Here is a 9,427-nt window from a genome sequence, read left to right as displayed (position 1 = left end):
AGAATTCTCAATCAATAATTAGTCATCAATTACAGTCTAAATTTCACAATAAATATATTTTGTGTATACCTAATAACCTCATGAAAATGAGAGTGAGAGTGAGAGAGGGAAACAGAGACAGAGATAGAGATCTAAATTACAAAAGAGGAGAGAAACCTAAACCAGATGGATTTATAGGTGAATTCTATCAAGCATTTAAGAAACAATACTTATTGACAATTGTTTTAAAAAATAAAGACAGAAAGGATTCTATCCAACCAATTTTATAAAACAAATATGATCTTTGAATCCAAACTTAGAAGAAACTGGGAAAGATTATCATAGCCTGATCTCATTCATGAGTACTGACACAAAAAATCTTAAGTAAACTCCTCACAAGGAGACTGTAGAAAATATTTAGGAAAGAAATTATTTTTGATTAATTGTTTATGGGGATGGGAGAGTGGTTTGACATTACAAAATCAAATAATAGAATTCATTGTAAAAATGATAATTTTTACTGAAAATTGTGGACTTTAGTCCACAGAATTATTTTAATGTGTGCAGAGAAGTTCTTTAACAAAATATAACAATGACATGCAAAAAGACTAAAAGTATAGACATTTAAGGACTTATCTTTCATATAATATTTTGAAACTAACATATAATGTTGTTTATGTTTTCAAAAAATTTTTTAAAAATTCTCAATTTAAACAGGAATAAAACCAGAACATGTTGTTTTTCTAGCATGATGTTAAAATTCTAGCTCTTTGAGGTACATAATTAAGAAAAAATAACAAAAATTAAATTTCAGCAAAGAAAATATGGGACACTTTATAAAAGCTTCAGAGTATTATAGAGAAACTAAATGATATGATTAATATTTTCAATAGTGTAGCAGGATAAAACCAATCCACAAAATAATCAGTATTTCTATATAGTTCTATAGAAACAAAACTTAAAATAAATTATGATGAGATATCATTCAAAAGATTACAATATATATATACATATATATTATCTAGGAGTTAACCTACTAGAATATTTTAAGATTAAAATGTTCTGGAGACTGTATCTCAATTTATAATTATTTATTAAATAATTAAAAATGGGTCAGACAAAGAAAAGGCACCAGCCATACATGGTCAGCTGTTCCCTTTGCAAGTCCTCTCTCTCCTCTGGGAGCACCAGCTTCTCAGCCAGGCTTTAGCTATGCCAGCACTCACCCAATGGTGCTTTCCTCTTGTGATTCTGCCTAAAAAAAGTCCTTCCTTCTCCCAGCCTGAAACATCTTTCATGAAGTCACTTTGCTGAATCTCTCTGATTGGCTGGACTTGACCTCAGTCTGGATCCAAGGCTGTGGTCTTCCTGCTGCCCAGAGTCACCTGGGATGAGAGGCAAGCTTCTCACAGGTCCCAGGGACCCACAAGAAAACCTCTGGCCCTCCCAGAATGCATAGGCATCCCCCTTATACATTTAAGCCTCAGGCCTTATTTTTAATTTAATTAGAAGATGAGGTTGATTGCAACATCAAAAGCATGGGGGTTCTTCTGAATAGTAAATTCCCACAGATAGGAACAAAGGTTTAATAAATATGGAACTGCATACCTCCCTTTACAGAAATAAAGGAGACGATTGTAGTAGTATTTTCTATCCATGAAAATGGTCTATGGCAATATGATAAAAAGGATAATTTAATCTAGATGAACTAACAAAGTTAGAGCTATGCCAGCCAGTCACATTATTAAAGAGATACTTCACTGAATGAGAAAAATAACAAAATTCGTTGAGAAAAAACAATTATAGAATCGCAAAAGAAACAATATTAAGAAAATTTAAAGGAAAGTTACCAAATGTCAAACTATTACAAAATAGAAGTCATCCAAAATATTTAATAATAATTTAAAAACAGAAAAATGGATCTGCAAAATAGATTGGACAAACTTGAAATAGAAAACTAACTTGAAAACTGGAGTCCAGGGCTTCCTCCACTCAGGAACATAAATTACTGGAAGAAGGACTCTGTTTTTGGCTGGAACTTCTAGGACACCTAGAAAGTAATTTGGCAGAAATCAGTTTTTCACCAACTTCTATGATATCTACCATATTAAATTCAAAACAAATACAAGGCCTGAATGTAAAAAGTCACATCATAAAAAATTTTGAAGAGAATGAACTCAACTACCTTTCACAACCTTGTTTAGGAAAAGGATTCTGGATTCAACAAAAGAGAATAGATTATTATTCTTTTTAAATTGGACAGTTTGACTAAAGCTGTATTTTAAAGATTTTTCATGACTAAAACTGATAAGAGAATATTAAAAGAAAAAATGGGAAAATACTTATTTTTAATATCACCAATAAGACTATATTCAAAGTATAGAGAACTTTTGACAAATATATAATGCTGAGAGCCAGGATAGTCAGAAGATGTAGACAAGAAGTTTTCAAAGTAATTGTAAATCTTAAATTAACATATAAAATACTATAAATCATTAAGAGCAAAAGATATACAGATCAAGGGAAATCTCCATTGTATTTAGCACCATGCAAATTGGCCAAGTAACCAAAAACTGGGCACAGTCAGTGTTGTAGAGACCATTGAGAGGAACACTGATTCACTGTTAAGGAGCCCAATTGTTTGAGATAGCAATTTGCAATAATTCTAGAAAATTCATTGAACTTCCTTCTATCCTTTTACCTAATGAACCTCCTACTGGGCATATACCTCAAGGAAGTCAAAGATAGTCATATGCATGCCAAAGTACTGACAGCAATGCCCTTTGAGTGGTAACAAAGAACTGGAAACAAAGTGGTGCTCAATATCTGGGCAATAGCTGAATAAACTCTCTGGTTTAAAAAATATTTAATAATAATAATAAATAGCAAACATTTCTATAGGATTCTATATGGACCAGGCAGTATGCTAAGCACTTTATAGTTATTATCTCATTTGACTCCCATAACAATCCTGAGAAGTAGTTGCTACTATTATTCCCATTTTGCAGTTGAGGAAATTGAGGCAAGCAGAGGTTAGGTGACTTGCCTGGTGCTCCACAAGTACTGCATATTTGAACTCAAGTCTCATGACTTCAAGCCCAGTGCTCTATCCACGGTGCTACTGAGCTGCCCCTATGTGAATGTAACAGACTATAAATAGAATAAAATATCATAATCAAATAAAACTGATGAGAAAAGATACTGTACTTGAAACACTAGAATAATATAGTAGAACCATGCAATACAGAATAGAGCAGTAATTGTAAACTATAGGCTGATCTGCTACCTATTTTTGTTTAAGGTGATCAAAGAAAAAGGGAGAACATACTATTTGTTCTAAAATATTTATAGAAGCTCTTTTTGTGGTAGCAAAGAACTGGAAACCAAAGGACTGTCCATGAATTGGGGAATGGCTGGACAAATTGTGGTATATGATTATAATGGAATATTATTGTGCTATAAGAAAAAACAAACAAAACGATCACAGAAAACTCGAAAAGACATATCAAGTGACACAAAACTGAAGTGAGCAGGAGAACACTGTCCACTGTAACAACATTAATGCAATAATTATGATGATCAACTGTGAATAACTTTATTATCAATAAGGTGAGGATCTAGAATAATTCCAAGTGCTCCTGATAAGAAAGGCTAGCCAAAGAAGGAAAAGATGGAATCTGAATGCAGATTGAAATATACCATTCTTTACTTTATTTCCTCTATGAATATTTCTCTAGTCTAAGCAATATGTGTCTTATTTCATAAGAGAAACCGGGAAATATATATTACATGATGTTATTTATACAATCTGTGTTATATTACCTGCCTTCTTGGAGAGGGATGAGAGGTTCAAGGGAGAAGAAAAAAAAAGAATGAAATAGGTTTTTGGACATATCTAATGAGAGAATTAATTTCTCTTGGATGAGCATATTTATTATAATTTATTATAATATTATTCATAATATTATCTCACTTGCTTGAGATATCCATTATGATCCATAAATCAAGCATCAGAAGCAGCCAGGAGATTTTTGGGAGGCTATTTTTAATTCAGAAGATAAGGAAGAGATCTCAATAATCTATGCCTTTAATTGCTGAGGTAAGGAAGGTTGCTTTTTTCCAAAGATATTTATTTTACCAATCACATTTAATAACAATATTCCATGTACATTTGACTTTATAAGATCCGAATTGTCTCCCTCTCTCTCTTCCCTCCCACTTTCCCAAAGATGATAATCAATTTAACCTGGGTTATACATATGTTATCATGCAAAACATATTTCCATATTATTCATTGTTTAAAGAGAACACACATACTCCCCCCAATAAAAACACAAATAAACTAAAGTGAAAAATAGTATGCTTTGATTTGCATTCTGATTCCAACAATTCTTTTTCTGGAGGTGGATAGGATTCTTTGTCAGAAGTCCTTCAAATTGTTGTGGATCATTGTATTGCTGAAAGTAGCCGAAGTCTTTCACAGTTGATCACCCTACAGTATTGCTGTTAACTGTGTACAGTGTTCTCCTAGTTCTGCTTATTTCACTCTGCATAAGTTCATGTAGGTCTTTCCAGCTTTTTCTGAAATTATTCTTTTTATCATTTCTTACAGAACAATAGTATTCCATCACTAACATGTACCACAATTTGTTCAGTCATTCTCCAGTTGATGCATATCCAATTTTTTTTTTGCCAAAACAAAAAGAGCTGCTATAAATATTTCCAGAATGAAAATGGTTGGATCACTTCACAATTCCACCAACAGTGTATTATAGTCCTCATCTTTCCAAATCTTTTCCAATATTTTTCATTTTTTCCTGTTATTTTAGTCAACTTGATAGGTGTGAGATGATAGTCTTGAGTTGTTTTGATTTTCATTTCTCTAATCAATAATGATAGGGAGAATTTTTTTTTTCATATAGTTAAAGATAGCTTTGGTTTCTTCATTCAAAAGATTTCTGTTCATATCTTTTGGCAATTTATCATTTGATAAATGGCTTATATTCTTACATATTTGACAAAGTTTTCTATATATTTTATATATGATTTCTCTATCTAAGAAACTAAACATTTTTCCCAATTTAAATGTTTTTCTTTTAATCTTGGCTACATTAGTTTTATTTGTAGAGAATATTTTTAATTTCAAGTATCAAAATTCTTCATTTTCCATTTTATAATGCTTTCTCTCTCTGGTTTATTCATAAATTTTTCTCCCATGTATGCATAAAATTCTCCCCAATTTCTCATAAGAGAACCATTTGCCATATGGAGAGGAGAGGAGAGAGAGAGAGAGAGAGAGAGAGAGAGAGAGAGAGAGAGAGAGAGAGGTCAAGGGGGTGAATCATTCCCTAAGGTCCACTGAATCTTTGGATCTTTCTGCTTTGGCAAATCATTGTCTTGGCATCTCAAAGCACAAGAACTCTTTAGCATTGAGCCTCCAATTGCTTATCTGATAATCTGTTTACTTGGAAACAAGCTTTGTACATGCTATGATTAACCCTTAGTTATCTAGGCATTCCAAACTGATAAAACTATGTGTCATTATCAAATAATATTTTACACTCATTAGTTTGATATTGGTCTTGGGAATAAATTTTTAGAATATTATCCCATAATTGCAACTATACTCTTAAAATGAATTAGAATGAATAAGGATAGAAGCCTAGGTTTCCTTCCAAAGTATTAAAAGCAAACCTATAATCTCCATTGGTGGCTCTGTATATGGGAGTAGTGGGAAATAACTTAGATGTCAATAAGGACCTGACTACAGAAAATTTTGAGAGTCAATGTAAGTACAGAAAACTTTATCCTGAAGGCAATAATGAGCCTTGGATTATTTCTAAGGAAGAAAATACACAATTAAAGCTATTTATAAAAGATTAATCTAGCACCCTACTCATCCTTATTTTATACTGAAGATAAATCTAATATTTACTTTAGGGCATAAAAATGTTAAAAATGTCTTTGCATTAATGTACTTATATTTTTTCCTCCTTTGATTATCTCTTCTTTAAAATTGATCTCTCAACCTGAACAGCATTCAAAAGCAAAATAGCATGCAATAAATAGGATATATTTACAGCTTTTATTTTTTCCCTATGTTAAAAGAGAATTAAATCCCTTATTGATGATGTTACTTTTAGCTAGGCTGGATGATGTTTGAACCCTAGCAGTGTTGTCTTCCTTCTTAACCAGAGAGTCTCAAGGGAGTGTCCCTGTGATGAAAACTCAGTACAGGGAGAGACAGGATCCAGCATTCAGATAAGAGACAACTATGGGGTAAGGTATTTGCCAGGGCTTAGCAAAATGCTTGGCACCCCTAGATGTCCTTTCTGTTACAGACCCTGTCAGGGAATCAGTAATGGTGCCCAACATTGGGTTCAACTTAACCAAAGTCTCTTAGAATTGACTCCCTCTTTGAACCTTATCACTCTCCATCTCTTTGATATACTCCAAAGATTTATCTGACTGTGTTCAATATAAATTAGCAGGGTTGAGGTTGGGGATGAAGAGTGGGAGCAGGTAGCTTTAATTTAATATAATAGTAGTATGGAGTCTCTTTAGCCTTGCCAAAGGTGAAGGCTCCAACCACAAAGTTCTTGATTCCTCTCTTCTTTCTGCCTGCTAACCTAATCTAAATGAATAGTGGCCAAGTCTTTCCAGCTGTTGCAGAGAGGGCAAATTGTGTTCAGGATGCCTCAGCAGGCTTTCAGGGCTCAACCTTTCAAGCTGCTGTAAATGTTCAGCCAACCCTATTTGTTGGATCCAGGTGAAACAGGTACAATCTCAGGTCTTCAAGTTAAAGGAAAGGTTGTGAAAATCCTCAGATATTCAGGAATTCACATCCTGAGAAAGGGAATGAGCTTCCTCTCCCCCCTTCAACCCCCCCCCCCCAGGAAACAAACTCCCCCTTTAGTTCTTTCCCAGAGTTCTTTTCTGTTCCTTCCAACTGCCACTCCTGTCCCCTCAAACTCTCTCCAAGACATTCCAAAGCTTCTCTCTGTGCAAGGCTTACCTTACACCTACTGTTTCCATATCATCATCAAATAGTTCTCTTTTATTGGTGTGATACTACCATAGAAAAGTATTTTTAGTATAAAACTCATGCATATGAAACATTTGCCTGACTGCAAATGACTAGAGAATTATAATCATGCTTTTAAAAGGAACTAATTTTCTTTAATTTTAGCACAATATACAGAAATATATAGTTCTCCCAAGCTGTGCATTAATTTAATGAAAGGCCTTTAATGTAGAAACAATATGGGTAAGTTGATGAGCTTGAACACAGCAAATGAATAAATTTGATTATATAAGTATATCGGAAACATTGGTCATTTTTCCTCATATTGATAGTAATTGTAACTACCAATATGTATAACTTTGTAGAAAGAATTGACATCAAACAATACTCACTCCATCACATTTCTGAAAGTGCTGATTTTCCATTTGGGTAGAGAAGGGAAGATAACACTGGTTTCCCCCATTCATTTCCCCATTCTTTTTGATTTGAACTCAGGACCTCCTCAATCCAGATTTAAAACTCTATCCAGTGACCCACTGAGCTGTCATCCTATGGAAGAGAATGTGCCTTGGAGGCAAAATAATTCTAGACTTTCTCCCAGAGACAAACCATTTGTAATCTACCTATCACATAGAGAGATTGCTATATTTGAGAGTTGGTGTGTTGCGAGGAAATGAGCACAGAATTTTGAGTAAGAAGACCTTGGTTCCATTCCCATAATAGATACTTGTAAGCTCTGTCATTGAGTCAATCAATGACTTTTTCTGAGTCTCAGCTTTAAAATGGAGATAATGATAGAAAATGGACAAAAGACACCTAAACTTAAATTGTTTTGTAAATGAGTGCCATTACATGTATGTATGCAATACATCTATACATACTACAAATGCATATATGTGAAACTCATAGCCTAAGGCACTAATTATCTCTCCACTCACCCAAATATGAATCCAAACATGATGAGAGATTCTCACTACATTGTACTATTGATAAGAGACGGAATAGACTTTCAATTTCATTGGTATAAGGAACTCCAAGATGAAATATTCTCCCCTAAAGCATATTAGAAGCAGCTAGGTGATCGAGTGGAGGAAGCACCCATCCTGGAGTCAGAAAGGCTCATCTTCCTGAGTTCAAATCTGACCTCAGATCCTTACTGGCTGTATGATCCTGGGCAAGTTCCTTGAACCTTTTTGCCTCCATTTCCTCAGCTATAAAATGATTTGGAAAGAAAAAAGCAAACTAATATCTTTGCCAAAAATGAGCAAAATGGGATTAGGGAGAGTTGGGCACTATGGAAACGACTGAACAACATCGATGAATAGATGCGATTTCTCTACTACTTTTGTTTTTAGAGATTTGTCTAGAACACTAAGGAAATAAGTGACTTCCAGAGTCACACAATTTGAGACAGGTGAGAGAGAGAACTTGGACTCAAGTCTTCTTGATTCCCAGCCAGCTTTTTTTCCTTTATGACACACTGCTTCTCTGCAGTTGGGAGGGTGATGACTGTAGCAGGAAGAAAATAAAACCTATCAATAGGTAAGTTTTCCTAATACTGGCTTTTCTAGAGAGAAAAATTTCAAAAATATAATGGGCTAAATGCTTTGTCTACAACAACAACAAAAATTGTCTTTAAATATTTTGCCACTATTTACACATAATTTTAGGGTCTTACTAAGCAAACAAGAAATTTGTTTCCTCAGCACACTTCCTAAATTAGCGTATATATCTTTGAACTTCAACAGGTTTTTTTTTTCTACTTGCTTTGCATATTATAAAGTACTGCAAAATCCTTTTGAATAAAAAAAAATTACATCCTTCTAAGAGCTACCTTAGGAGACAACAGAGTTCACAATATAGTTGTTATCTGAAAATAGAACATGTGCCTTAGACCTTGTTTGTTAGAGAAATTTCATTTATTGTTGACCTTTTCTTGTCTTTGCAAGGAAGGAGAGATCCCTTAAGATCAATAGAAGACAGTGTGAGAAATGCTAGGATGCTAGAGAAACTTTAGCTCACCAGAATCTTTGGAATTCTTCTATTACACTCCTTTGGGGTTATTTCTATTCCTTATTTTATGTCTGTGGACTTGTGCTGTAATTAGGGCAGGGTGACTGGAGCTTTTCCCCAGGGTGCCAAAATTTAGAGGGTGCTGAAAACACTTATAACTACTTTAGCAGCTTAGAAGCAACTGAACTTAACACCTCCTTAGAAATACTAATTAATTAAAATAGGAAACTACCAGATGGCATGACTTCCTTTCCTTCTGATTACTGCTATCCAAGTGACCTTTGTTCTCCATAACTGCTTCAGAGTCTCCGCCCAGGAGGTTGATATCCCCAAGATCTGGGTCTATCAACCACTACCCCAACTGAATTTTCTGAAAAATTTAATTTGAGAGCACTTACCTGGGTACATTTT

General features: G+C 34.1%; 1 long non-coding RNA gene across 1 annotated transcript in view; it reads right to left on the bottom strand.

The window, feature by feature from the left end:
* Positions 1-1,044: 1,044 nt before the first annotated feature.
* The window catches only part of LOC103092409 (uncharacterized), a 255,441-nt gene continuing 247,058 nt past the window's right edge, over positions 1,045-9,427 (bottom strand). Inside the window, exon 4 of the long non-coding RNA XR_008913997.1 lies at positions 1,045-2,029. This is a non-coding gene — a long non-coding RNA (uncharacterized LOC103092409). The remainder of the gene's footprint in view (positions 2,030-9,427) is intronic.

The sequence above is a fragment of the Monodelphis domestica genome, chromosome 8 (assembly GCF_027887165.1).
Source record: "Monodelphis domestica isolate mMonDom1 chromosome 8, mMonDom1.pri, whole genome shotgun sequence".
Lineage (NCBI taxonomy): Eukaryota > Metazoa > Chordata > Mammalia > Didelphimorphia > Didelphidae > Monodelphis > Monodelphis domestica.
Note: the sequence above shows the minus strand (reverse complement) of the source record. Positions and strands in the feature narration are given on the sequence as shown.